Raw genomic sequence first — 14,856 nt, 5'->3', positions numbered from 1 at the left:
CTCTCTCTCTCTCTCACTTTCTTTCTCTCTCTCTATCTCTATCTCTCTCACTCTCTCTCTCTATCTCTCTCTATCTCTCTTTCACTCTCTCTCTCTCTATCTCTATCTCTCTCACTCTCTCTCTCTATCTCTCTCACTCTCTCACTCTCTCTCTATCTCTCTCACTCTCTCACTCTCTCTCTATCTCTCTCTATCTCTATCTCTCTCACTCTCTCTCTATCTCTATCTCTCTCACTCTCTCTCTCTCTCTATCTCTCTCACTCACTCTCTCTCTCTCTCTCCCGCCGACTGACCCGCATGTAGTGAACACACATATTTTTGTGTCACCGTTAGAGACACCCGGTCCCCCACCCACGCAAAGAATTAGCTAAGAGAGCCTAGGCTAGGATAAAAGAATTTGTAACTTAATACTTTTCTTTTATTAATCTATATCTATGATATCACTATAATTAATAAAATTCTAAATGTTTATTTAATCATGTGTGTGCGTATATATATACTAATAAAACTTTCGAACGGATGCACCGAATTGAAAAATTCTTCTTTTTCCCTGAAAGGTATTAGTCCCTAAATTGTCCTTAGCTATATATGGTTTGTAACAAACAACGCCGAGTCACATAAAAAAAACCCTGCCCATGTCGACGGAATTTAGCACTATCTGTATACAGTCAAGGAAACATTTTAGGGCATTCGGGCAGGACCTGTGGCGCAATGGATAGCGCGTTTGACTACAGATCAGGGGACTCCAAGTTCGAATCATGGCAAGTTCGTAATAACTTTAACCATCATTTTATCCAACGTTTACTCATTATCCTTACCCTTAGTTAGGGTATTTTTGTTTTTTCAGTGATTTTATTTTGTGCTTATAGGAATTTCCCATACCCCGATTTCACAGGGAAAGCGTTCATGGTAAGACGATGCTGAGTGTACTTGATGTTGCGTGTACTGGATTTTGTGTTTGACTCGGCGTTGTGTATGCCGAATCAGCGTACTCGCTAGTATATAATATCCCTATATATATATATATATATATATATATATATATATATATATATATATATATAATGAACTCATTCCCCCCCTCTGATTTTTACCTTAAAAAGTTTAAAAATGAAGACATTCCATGCAAATGTAATACGCACAAACTGCAGTACAATATCTGAGGTGTGTCATAGGCCTATTACCTATCAACTTCCTCGATAATCGTAGATTCCTATATTCTATCTGCTGAGAGTTCACTGCCGAAATCGGTTAAGATCAATGGAAGTGGTAAAATTTTTTCTCTCTAATAAATTCCCCCTTCGCCCGCCACCACTTAACGCCGTTGCGGGATCGTCCACAAAAGACAGTTATGAAGGAACACCGGTTTGGGTTTTCTTTACTTCGTAGTTGCTTAAAAAACCTGGAATGGAATTCTAATTCTACTGGGTGAAACGCATGATGAAGTTAACTGAATCAAGGGGTTATTTATACCATTTTTTCCACATTATTTCGTTTTGTAGTTGATTAAAAAATTGGAATGGACTAGGTGAAACGAACCATGGAGTTACGCGAATCGAATAGTTACTTATACCATTTTTTTTTCGCTTTTCTTGTGTTTTTTTTTGTTTTTCCGAACACGTCCATCATTTTTTTTTTCTAATTCATGCTTTTTGTTTTTCCTATTTCTTTTTTTACGTTTGTCCGCTGTTTTATTTGTTGTTCTTGTTTTTTGTTGTTCTTCTGGTTTTTCCGATTTTTTAAAGAAGTTTAACATCGCTTTTTTTAATATGTAAACAGGGTTATTACTTCGCTTATTCTTTACTTTACCTCCCCCCCCTTACACACACCTCCAAACAACCAGGCAACGCCCGGTACCCCTGCTAGTTGTAAAATAAAATAGTTAAGTTCGTTTTTTTTTTTTTTATACAATTCTGTGTTTCATGTCATTTGTTACCACGAACGCAGAAATCACAACCATAAATCAACACCAGTCAGAGTGGTCCAATGAGGTGATCGTCTGGAATTGACAGGAGCCAAGCAGAATAGAACCACACCAGTGAGGTATATTCTATCGTTTTTGGAGACCGTTTGTTCACAGCGATGAGGATTATGCCGTTCACATGCTGACGCAAGTGACTCTCCTCGGCAAACGCTCGTGTTATACGAGGAGCGTGCAATAAGTAATGCCCCTGACACACTTCCCATAGCAGTAGAGCAAATAAACTTGGCACAGTTATTAGTCTTTCGCTACACAGGAACCACCCAGAGTTATGCATTTCTCCCATCGTTTGATGCAGCTCTGGATACCGTTTTTTGTAGAACACTCCAGGTTGGTCTTCCAACCACGACGTGACTTCAGAAATCAAGGCTGCATCTTATCAAATACAAAAACCGGATCACTGCTCGACATTCAACAGGCTCCATTTCACACGTGACTCTGTTCGAACACTTGTAAAACAGAAACCACAATTAGTTCAGAGCTGTAATTTGCCACATAACACGTAGAGATATAATCATTTCACATGCAAAATTTCAGCTACATGAGACAATTGAAAGTGGGTCAGGTGCATTACTTATTGCACGCCCTTCGTAATTGATGCTTAACTGTTGAATATTGTTTGTTCACGCGAGTGGAGCTAGAAACGTCTGCGCGACAGTCAAGTAACACTCCACCGACACGGATGGGTGATATAAGCGAACTAATGCACTAGACTTAATATAACACTTGGTATGTTGAGTTGATTAGGATCATGCTTAACTGCTTGCATGTCGGGCATAAATGGGTTAAATAACTATTGCTATTGAAACAAATATATCGTTACGACTAGCAAATCGCACCAATGGAAATCAGAAAAGGCGGGAAATATGTTTTTTGTTGTTCAGGTAATAAATTATTAATGATTTCTATTTCTATACAGCTGCGATTTTTTGGTGAAGGGGGAAGCGTAAGAGCCGTAAAAAAGCCGAAAGAAATCGCAAACAATTGTGTTGGGTTGAATGCAGGTGTTTTGCTTAAAGTTTTCCGTCGAAAGGTTAGAAGACTTTTTTTGAAAACTTTTTCTTTTGTTTTCTGAATCAGTTATTGAGGATACTTGTGATTATCTCACGAAGGAAATAAAGTTCGAGATACCTTTCTTCTTCTTCTTTTTCTTCTTCTTCGATTACTCTTTTCCTTCTTCTTCTTCTTCTTCTTCTTCGATTACTCTTCTCATTCTTCTTCTCAACTTCTTTGTTTTTTCTCATTATGATTATTAATTGTAGTAGTTGTAGTAGTAGTAGTAGTAGTAGTAAGTAGTAGTAGTGGTGGCGTTAGTGGTGGTGTTGGCAGTTATTTGGGTGGTGGTAGTAGTATTGTTGCTATTGTTCTTCTTATTGCTGTTATTATTGTTGTTGTTGTTGTTCTTATTTTTTATTATTATTGGCGTTTATGTATTATGATTATTATTATTATTATTATGATTATTATTATTATTATTATTTATTTTATTATCATTGTTATTCGTATTGTTATTATTATTAGTATCATTGTTATTATTATTATTATTATTATCATTGTTATTATTATTATCATTATTATTATTATTATTATTATTATTATTATTATTATTATTATTATTGTTATTATTATTATTATTCGTATTGGTATTATTATTATTATTATTACCATTGTTATTATTATCATTACCATTGTTATTATTATCATTGCTATTATTAATATCATTGTTATCATTAATTTCATTGTTATTATTAATATCATTGTTATCATTATTATTATTGTCATTGTTATTATTAATATCATTGTTATTATTATTATCATTATTATTATCGTTATTATTATTATTATTATTATTATTTATTGTTATTAAGGAGTAAATACAGTTCGATTCTTTTTGTTTGATTCTTTTCGTTTTTTCTTCTTCCCTTTCTTTCGCCATTCTTCCTTTCTCCTTTTATTTTTTCTTCCTTCTTAGCTTTCCATTCTTTCTTTTTCTTTTTTATTTCTTCTACTTCGTTCTTGATTCTTTCTTTTTATTCTTTCTTCGTTTTTTTCTTTTTTCTTATTCTCCTTTCTTTGCTCTTTTATTCTTCCATTCTTTATATTTTTTTCGTGAGAAACGAAGAAGAAAGAAAGAAATTTGTATTATTTCTTTCTTCTTCCTTCCTTCTATTTTTTTCTTTATCTTCTTTCGGCATTTCTTCTTTAACTTTTTTTCTCTTTGTGTTCCTCTTCTTTCATACCATCTTCATCGTCTATATTATTTTATCTTCCATTCTTTCTGCTTTCGTTTTCCTCTACTCGTATAACTCCTTTCACATTTCATTTCACATACACCATCCTCACAATCCTCATCACCATCATGCGTATCGTCTTCATCATCCTCATCTTCATCATCTATACTATTTTATCTTCCATTCTTTCCGTTTTCGTCTTCTTTTACTTATATAAAACCTTTCACGCATTTCATTTTACATACATCATCATCATCATCATCATCATCATCATCATCATCATCTATTTTATTTAATCTTCTATTCCTTCCGTTTTCGTCTTCTTTTACTTATATAAAAGCTTTCCCTTCTTTGGATTTTACATACACCATTCTCATCATCCGTATCATCCTCATCTTCCCCATCTTCATCGCCTTCATCATAATCATCATCATCATCTATATTATTTTATTTTTCATGAAAATCTGTTTCTCTTCCGGTCTCTTCTGGGAACTTACTGATAGTTTTGCTTATCAAGTAACGGAATCCATTTTTGGTTTTGCCATGTGAATAATTGATTTCCCCGAATTCGAAATGAAAAATAAAATTAAATAAAAAATACATAAAACAAAACAATTATCGTCCTCAGGTGAACCGTTTCCATACACTCCAAAGATTACACCATAAAAGATTTGATGAAAGATAAAGTTGGCCATTCTTCTTATAGAATAATCGAAAGGAACGAAGGTGTGGCCGAAAAAAAACTTTGATGATTCTTGGAGAATAATGAAAAACCATCATTCTACGAAACTAAAGTTCATGAAACTAAATTGGTGAGAGGTTATAATTTTTTTGTTGAAAAATGTACTATTCAAAAATATATTTACTTGTTTATGCAAATCGCTTCAGACAAGGCATAAATCCACTTGATGTAAGGAGCTAAAAAAATCGTCATCTTTAGATATTAGTTCTGTTATTGCAGACATTGGTGTTCATGGCTCTCCGTGGATTTTTCTGATGAGATCTATGGTTGTGTTTTTACTGACTCTGTGGAGACTGCCAATGGACGCCGTTCCTTGTCTTCTTCTGCTCTTTTTCCGGGGATTTTTCCAAGCTATTCGCTTGCATTAAATGGTCGAAGAACTTTAGCTGTCTGACATGGACAGTATTGACTAGTGATTTATCGTACTCTGGCTTATGCTTATGCATAACTTCCTCGTTTGTCTCCCTTCCTGTTCACGGGATTCGTAGAATTCTCCATAAGAACCATATATCCGTTTTTTACCAAACGACTTTTAACCGCCTTTATTACTGTCCAACATTCGCAAATGTAAAGTAGAATTGACCGTTAGTACATCTTCAAAATTCCGATTTTTGTTCTTGCTAAAAAATAGAAAACATTAATTAAAATACGATTTCAAAGTTAAAAACTAGCCAGCAAGGAATGTTAGCTAGATGAATTTCCACTCAGAAACATCGCTCATGGAATGTCAAGATTAAACGACAAAGTAAGGGAGGCGAAAGTAAACCAATAATCAACTTCCTACTCTTCTTTTTTTAAATTCAAAATCTTTTAGTGTGAGGTGGTTTGGTGGTGTCATCGGTGTTTACTTTCTGATTGTGTGCCTCAAACATTCAACTGTAAATCCTGGTATTGAGAAAAAGAGATGCTATGTTTTTTTTTAAGATCAGGATTGATGATGTATATTATTTTGATGTGTACAAAGCAGAAGACTTCGATAGTATAGTTACGTTGAAAGAGTGGACGATAGTTCTTAGTTTTAGTAGATGTAGAATAGTTTAGATGGCAGGCTATGTCCAGAGAGGAAAAATAAAGAAATCACGAAGGAAAGTGATATAAATGAACCTGTTGAAAAGAGGGATAAATACAGACCTGGTGAGAAATAGGATGGTTTTGAAGTCACTTTCTTAAAGCCGTGCAAGCATATAAAACGGATGCTAAACTGGTAATGATGATGATGATGATGATGATGATGATGATGATGATGATGATGATGATGAACGGTGTGTGATGTAAGTTGGAGTTATAGCAGGAAGTGTCATAGCAGATTATCTGTGTCCGAGAAACATATATTCGTTGAGAAACTGCATCTATCTCCTGAGTGAAATCAAAGAGAAGCTTCCTCAACCATGTCAAGCCTCTAACAAAATCTTAGGAAGAGGCCATAAAGCAACTATGGACCAGAGAGGTAGGGAATGACCATTATCTATGACTAAAGCCAATGCTGGGTTCACTGAATGAAGCGATCATTATAATCATTATCATCATATCATATCGTATGAATCAAAAGTTCTATTGTTGGCATTGGTTTCCCCGATAATTTTCTAGTCGAGATTGAATACTTAGGGGAGGGGCCATGAGAAGGTTGTTAACACATAAGTGGACGTGATTGTTGTGAAGCGATCATCAACATCATCATCAGCAGCAGCAGCAGCTTCAACATCATTATCATCATTATCATCAATTCTATCGTTGGCATTGTTCCCCGATAATTTTTTAGTCGGAATTCTTTCTAGAAAGACATTGAATATTAGGGAATAGGCCATGAGAGGTGGACGTGATTTTTGTGGAACGAACTGGATTCGAACTTGGAACATCCAGGTCGTCAGTCCGTGTCGTTAACCATTAAAGCACAGTCCCCTTCCTATAGAGCGATAAACTGTGGCCCGAAAATTGCATTGAGCTGTGCCCTCAATCATTAAACCGTCCAGATTTGCATTTGGAGAGTGCTGGCCATGATCTTGTTGTCATAACCTGGATCAGTAGAGAGCATGGGTTGTACAGCGGCGCATCTCCAATCTCGCTCATTGAACATTGTGTCACTTTCAGATATGATAAAAATCTCCTATAGCTTTTGGGATGTGTACACAACTAGCCAACTAGTAGATAATTTGTAACAACAAAAGAAAACCGGTTTTCATCGAAGGGGAATGGAATCGTGTCGTCTTTTCTAGAGTGACAATGTTATCGTTTCAGCCTGTATTTTATAAATCATTTTTATTGCAAAAAAAAAAAGAAACAGGGAAAACAAATTTGCAAAACAAATAGGTTTGTGAGAAAAATATAAAACTATTATTTTATTTCTTGCGCCGTCTGCGCACTTCAAACGGTAGACGGATGTCGTAGGAGGAGGTGACGGATTAAGCGGTGACTCGTGGCTGTTATCGCTATTTTGACCGACTCGCTTCTCTTCTGCCTTGCTTGTTTATATCAACCTGTTCTCTCGCAGGCATTTCAACCCTGAAAGTTGTAAGGTCAACTACTTTACCTATTCACTTCCGGCGACGTCAGTTTTGATAGATTTACTACAGTACTCGGTGCCTTTAGTCTCCAAGCGTCCTGTGTGTGTATGTGTGTGTGTGTGTGTGTGTCCACACGCAATATTTTTGTAATCTGGAAAAGGACTTCCTTTTAGCAGATACAAAATTTGACCATTTGTCTTCCTAAACGTCATAGAATAATGATGCAATCGCCATCTGCAGACGTAATATGGGAAATTACCAATAGATAGGAATCACATAGTCTAACAGTGATGAAAGCCATCTTTTTCGTGTTTTTCAAAGGCCCAAGGGCTAAAATCAAGGAGAATTTATCTCTGCCATGTCAAGCCACTAATGTTATCGTAGACATGAACTAGAATGCATGGTTAGAGAATGTCTTCCCTCTTACTAAAATCCTGGATTCACTGAAGGGCGCTCAACAGCTCGAGAAAAAGAATGGGGCGGTCAAAACCTTCCATCGTTTGATGAGACTACAAAAAAGATTCAGCTATCTGGGAGTATGACGAGGAGTACCGTGCGGTGCAGTGCAGTATGGCTGTGTTTTTATCTTTACTTCAGCACTCGTGCATTTCGTAGGATCTTCCATGATTCAATGATGACGACAAGGACAACTTATTAAGAAGAGATCGTATAGGATCAAGATGAACAGCATCTGGACGTGAACCAACGTCTTAATAAGTCAGGCATTCTTAGTCATATCGCGTTTCTAACAGCATTTTTAGAAAAAAAGATCAGAATTCAGTTATGAACCAGAGAGCTCAGGAATGTACTTGGATATTTTTTCAGGGTTTACTTACATCTCATGCCAGGTTGTCCTGATAAACCCCTGTACAAAGAGATCGGAAAGAATCGGAGACGATTTTTAATACATACGAGGTGCCTTAAATAATTTTCCAGACATTTGCCGTATGGGTCCTTTTGTTGATAGTACACACCTGAAACTAGTTCCTTTCGAAGTAATCTCCTCCAGCTGCAATGCACTTGTGGTACCATTACAACAACTTCTGGGAGGCCACATGGAACTCCTCTTGTGTGAGCGTGTTAATGACTCTCGTCACAGCCTCTTTCATCATCTCAATTATCTCATATAAGTTTTTCTTTGAGCTTAGGAAATAACCAATAGTCACACGGAGCAAGGTCCCGACTATACGGAGATTGAAAAACTATCTTGATGTTCATCTTGGTCAAATAGTCGTTGACAATGGATGATCTTCCTTTAGCATCCTTGAGACTAACTTCAGGCAAATCGTTCGCATTTTTAGTTTTTCACGAATAATTTATTGTCTCTATAGACATACGACTGTCCTTATCCATAGAAATAAATTATTTCACCAACTTTCTTACTACTCCCACACCTCTCATTATCTGCTACACCCTACTTGTCTTCCTTGAATCTCTTATGCCACTCAAAAACTGATTCGTTCAAGATGGTCCAAAAGCAGTCTGATGGATTTCCTACGTTTCTATAGAAATTCTGTCAAGTTAAAAACTAAATTGTATTGCGTACCGTTCTTCTAAAGAGTTGTCACGGTCAGATTACATTTTTTTTAAAATTCACCAACTGACACACTCACGCTTATTTATAAATTTGTCAGCCATCTCATAAGATGTATAGCAATAACATATGAAACTTCCAAAAGTCTACGACAATTTTAAATTCCTGTGCAAAAAAAAAAGTATGGGACTTATTAAAGGCATCTTGTAATTCAAACTCTTTTACGATTTCCTTTTTTTTTTTTTTTTTGCTAAATAAATGTTGATTTTTATGTAGTTGATCTTGAATAGATTTATGCAGAACACGATTATGCTCTTCTTGTAATGCATCTTTATTTTTGTCAGCATCCCCACTAATATTATGAAAAAATCAGGAGCTGTTATATAATTACTTGTTTCAATTCCTGTGCCAAAAAAAAAAGTATGGAACCTTATTAAAGGCACCTCGTAATTCAAACTCCTGCATTTTTGCTAAATTAATTTTGATTTTTATGTAGTTGATTATGGTGACTTGAATACATTTATGTTCTTCGTGTACTGCATTTTAATCTTTACCAACATCGTCACTAATATTATGAAGAAATCGGAAGCTGTTGTATAACTACGTGTTTCAAACAAAGAAGAATCTGGTTATGTTGTCTTCTTGGCATTTCGTAATATTGCTGTTGTTCTTTAAAGAATTGCGTATAACCGTTCGTGTCTTTCTATTTGCCAATGTGAGATTAAGCAATGCAGGAAAGGTAATTGAACATCTGCTTTCCTGGAAGCCATAGAATCATAAAAGTGCTGATAATGAAAAACAATCTTGGAATCGACAAGCCGCTAGAAATATTCTTGCCTTTCTCCGTTCCACAAACAAGTGGCCGTCGATGCTGCAGGGGGTCAAGCAATGGCGATAACCACGAGCTTCTCTCTTCTGCAAGTCCCGGAATTGGCAAATTATCTTCGATTATCAAATTAGCAGATAGATTAAATTAGGGGTCGAGATAATTACCAATTTTGCCGAGATACGATCGGGTTATTTTATTCCGCTTTTTTACGCTTCTTTCTTTCTCTGGTTTTTCATTTATTCTTTATTGGTTTTCTGTGTTTGTGGTTAAGTTATTGCTTGTATGTGTGTGTGTGTATGTGTGTGTGTGCGTATTGCTTGTATGCGTGTATGTGTGTGTGTATTGCTTGTATGTGTGTATGTGTGTGTGTATGCGTAAGTTATTGCTTGTGTGTGTATGTATGTGTGTGTGTATGTGTGTGTGTGTTTTATATATTTATTTTTCTCTATATTATGTTTTGTTGTGTTGAATTATTGTCTTCCCTTTCCCGCATTCCGTTCGCCCAACCGGACCGCACCATCCGTACGTTATCCCATCCTCCCCCGTTAACAGAAGCACCACTACCACCAACCGTACGCCTCCTCCGCGTTTCCTCATCTGAACCACTTTGTAACCTATTTAGTTTAGGTTTATTTAAAAATGATTATCAACAAAATGCACTTTCTTAGCAAATTGAAAGAATTGATAAGACACAAAAGAGAAAAAACACCCGCAAATAATATATTCATATACGCATATATTGATATATACGTATTAATATATATATATATATATATATATATATATATATATATATATATATATATATATATATGCGCACAAACTCACATACAAGAATGTGTAACTAGGTGAATATATATATACACACACATATATAATGTGTATATATATATATATATATATATAAAGCTGAATGTGTGTGCGTCTGTGTGTGTATGTGTGTGATCACGTATAGGCTCCTATATAGTTGGCTATTTTAAAAAACTGATTACATATGATAGAATATGTATCGAGACACAGGAATGGGTATGTTTGATCTGGCAGAACAGTGGTTCATTAAAATTGTGGGGTCTGCGTTCGCGCCCGGTCCACAAAGTATGGAAATAAAAAATTTAAAAATTAAAAAATTCGTTTACAAGTGTTTTTGATATAGATGTACATAATAATATTTTGATAAGTATGTTTTAACTTAAATAGGGATGGTATAATAAAATTGTGGGGTCTACGTTTGCGTCTGGCCTCCATAGAATGGAAATAGGCACATACTTTAATAAAGACTTTTCATATCTATCTACGTAAGTATACTTTGATAATTATTTTTCAGTTTGAAGAAATATGGTATAATAAAATTATGGGGTGTTCGTTCGCGCCTGACCTCCACTGAATGGAAATATGTGACAAAGTTTAATAAGTTTTTTTTTTTAATATAGATCCACAGAATATTGTAATAAGTGTTTCACTGTGAACAGGTATGGTATAATAAATTATGGGGTTTATCTATTTTATTTTTACTTTCATCATATTTTGCGTTGGTTTTGATACCACAAAATTCAAAGCTATCTCTTTACAACCCTTCCTTTTCATAACCTATCATACTTTCATAAATCAGAGTCCATTTTCCATAGGCTGTTTTTGAACCCAGTCAACGACGGGTACTTTTCTAGTATATATATATATATATATATATATATATATATATATATATATATATATATATATATATATATATATATATATATTGTTTATATTATAAATATTACTTATAAAATTAACTAATCAGTCCATAAATTATACAGGTTATAAAAACATATTTTTTTAATTATTAAGCACGGACGACGGGAGAAGAGGTCATGAAAAGGTGGCCAGTAGGACATAAGAACAAAAAAAATTAATTATTAATCTAAAGTTTTTGTTTTTTTCTTAATTTTAACTTATTAATTTTTTAACTTATTAATTTTTTAACTTATTAATTTAAAGTTTAAATATTTGTTTTCATGATAATAACTCTTTAATCTTTTCGCATTTGTTTTACATTTTTGCTTTTAATATTTTGTGCGCCAGCCTTTATTGATAAAGACAAAGTCTTAGCCTTTCTTGCACCGAATTATAGACCATTGTTATGTAAGAATTCGGGGTAATTGATCCAAGTTCCTTGGTTTATATTTTCTTTATTTAAATTTCAAAAAACTCCAAAGATTTTCAATTTGGTTTAAGTCAGGACTCTGTGCTGGCCAGTCAGCCAACATAGTAGTATATTTTTCTTCAAGAAATCCTCTAGAACTTTTAGAGTTATGCCACTTTGCCCATGCTCATTTTGGCGGGTTGGAAGGTTTTTTTTTTTTTACACAGAGATCACCACTTATCAAGGCCCGGAAGCCACTCAGGGATAAGGGTTATTGCAAGTACATTATGTTAGTGAGGATACTTGATGAAGTGTTTACTTAAGGGGGCGGTTCATTAGGAATTTGTTAACATTAGACTTGAAGACATCCAAGTTGTAGTCCGGAGGGAAGCAGGCAGACGGAACAGAGTTCCACAGGCGTGCAGTTCTAAGAAAGAAGCTTTGTTCATGAAATCCGCGTTTTGATTTAGGCACAGATATAGAGTGGGGGAAATTTTTCACAGTGGATTCAGCTAGACGGGTGTTTTTCGTGAAAGATTGGCGAGGGGGGACCAGGGATTGGAGTTCAGACGAGCACCTGCCATGAAAATAACGATAAAACAAGGATAGGCTTGCAACGTCTCTTTCATCCAATATATCTTGGTATTTATAACTGTCCAAGTTAGCTTTATACAGTTTAATGCATTTCTCTCCAGTAGCTTTCATATATCCCCAAATATTAATAGAGGAATTTGCTTCCTTGGAGATGTTTTGGCATATTTGTACTTCTTACTTATGTATGGGGTTGGGCTTACAAATATTCGGCTCCTTGGATAGAGGTCTATCCCGCATTCATCTGAGTAGACAATATTATAAAGTTCCTACTTTGTTTTTTTTGTTTTTTCAACATATTCTTGCAGAAGGTTTTCCTGTTAACCACATACCTCATTTTTATAGTGTTTTTTTTTTTTTTGCCTACTTTAAGTTTTCTTACATGTAGAAAGAAATATATTTACAGACAACTCTGTATTTGCAAGGAGCTTCTTGTCCAACCACCCTAACCCTAACCCACCCACCCCATATGGGTGTTTCCTCTCATTTCTCTCTCTTTCTCTCTCTCTCTCTCTCTCTCTCTCTCTCTCTCTCTCTCTCTCTCTCTCTCTCCCAGCTTTTCCTTTTATAGCCTTTTGGAAGGTTTCTTGATTATTCCATAAATATTTTTTCAATATTTTTTCACCGTTCATCCATTTAACACTAGCTATGGAATTAAGGTATTTTTCTTCTTCGTAACAATTAATTCTCTTCATTTTCTCCACGTTAAAAAACGACCCTGATGTCTAACTCTGCCCCGTGGGGAGGCATTGTAAATAGGAACAATTAATTCTCTTATTTTCATTGGGATTGTGGGCATCTATACTATTAATAAAATTCTAAATGTTTATTTATTCATGTGCGTGTATATATACCAATAAAACTTTCGAACGGATGCACCGAATTGAAAAATTCTTTTTTCCCCTGAAATGTGCCAGTCCCTAAATTATCCTTATCTATATATGGTTCATAACGAACAACGCCGAGTCACACAAAATGGCCGAAATAAGGGATTTTGGGCCCGTTTTGTGCAATTATCGACAAAGTTACCTGGCCAGGCCATAGCAACGGAATTTAGCACTGTCTATATACAGTCGCGGTAAAATATTTCGAGCTACGGACAGGACTTGTGACGCAATGGATAACTCGTCTGACTAGGAATCAGAAGATTCCAGGTTCGAATCCTGGCAAGTTCATAATAATTTTAACCATCATTTTATCCAACGTTTACTCATTATCCTTACCCTTAGGGTACTTTTGTTTTTTCAGTGATTTTGATTCGTGCATATGGGAATTTCCCATACTCCTAGTTCACAAGGTAAGCATTGATGGTAAGATGATGAGTGTAATCGAGTTTATGTTTGACTCTGCGTTGTGTGTGCCGACGCGACGCAGCCGCTAGTTTTTAAAAATTCTTATCAAATATAACTTTCAAGAAAACAACGTGGTTAGATGAGTCTAATCATAGAAATATTCCACTAAAGAGGGGTGGACATTTTTTCATCACTCCTCCTGATTTTCAAAATGTTTGTAATATTTATTTCAGTTTGCAAATTACCAAGAATATTCTTCATGCTTATATAATTTACGTTTAATATAACTATCACAATCCGAAAAAAAAATAAGAAAAAAAAAATTGGGTGGAAAAATTTATAAAAATGTACAGGGTGGCAAATAGAAACTGAGCTATGATGTATATATATATATACATATATATATATATATATGTGTGTGTGTGTGTGTGTGAGTGTGTGTGTGTATTAACGGTTGTATCAATTAGTTTCAATATATATATATATACTTCATTTACTCACATAAAATTAATATACGAAAATATAGATTTATGCGTAAACTTTAAGTATTTACTTCAAAAGTGCTCAATACGTAGGTAGAGCTAGTTGGTATATTATTAAACTGTAGACGAGAAATAGCAAACAACTGTGTTCACAAAATAAGACCTACTCTAGGATAGCGATACAAAATAGCTTTAAAACTAACAAAAACAATAGAAAACAAACAAATAAATAAATAAACATGAATATACATAAACGATCACGCATATATATATATATATATGAACAAATGATTAATAAAACATGTTAAAAGACATCTTGAAAAAGAGTTAAAAACATATTTAATTATAAAAATAGGAAGCACAAGATAAGTGGATAGTCAATTAGTTTCAAGGTTTAAATCTAATGAAATTTTCATGATTATTAAAAAGTGTTCAATGCAGGAGAGAGCTGCTATATAGTCTGTTTATTGTACAAACATTATTGGTTACATACGTGCATGCATGTTTCAGTGGAGTCCCAATTCAGGACTAACAACTCATCAGACCAGAAA

Source organism: Euprymna scolopes, chromosome 40 (assembly GCF_053919585.1).
Source record: "Euprymna scolopes isolate OS-2025 chromosome 40, ASM5391958v1, whole genome shotgun sequence".
NCBI lineage: Eukaryota > Metazoa > Mollusca > Cephalopoda > Sepiida > Sepiolidae > Euprymna > Euprymna scolopes.
The sequence above is the reverse complement of the archived record's forward strand: the minus strand, read 5'-3'. Positions refer to the sequence as shown.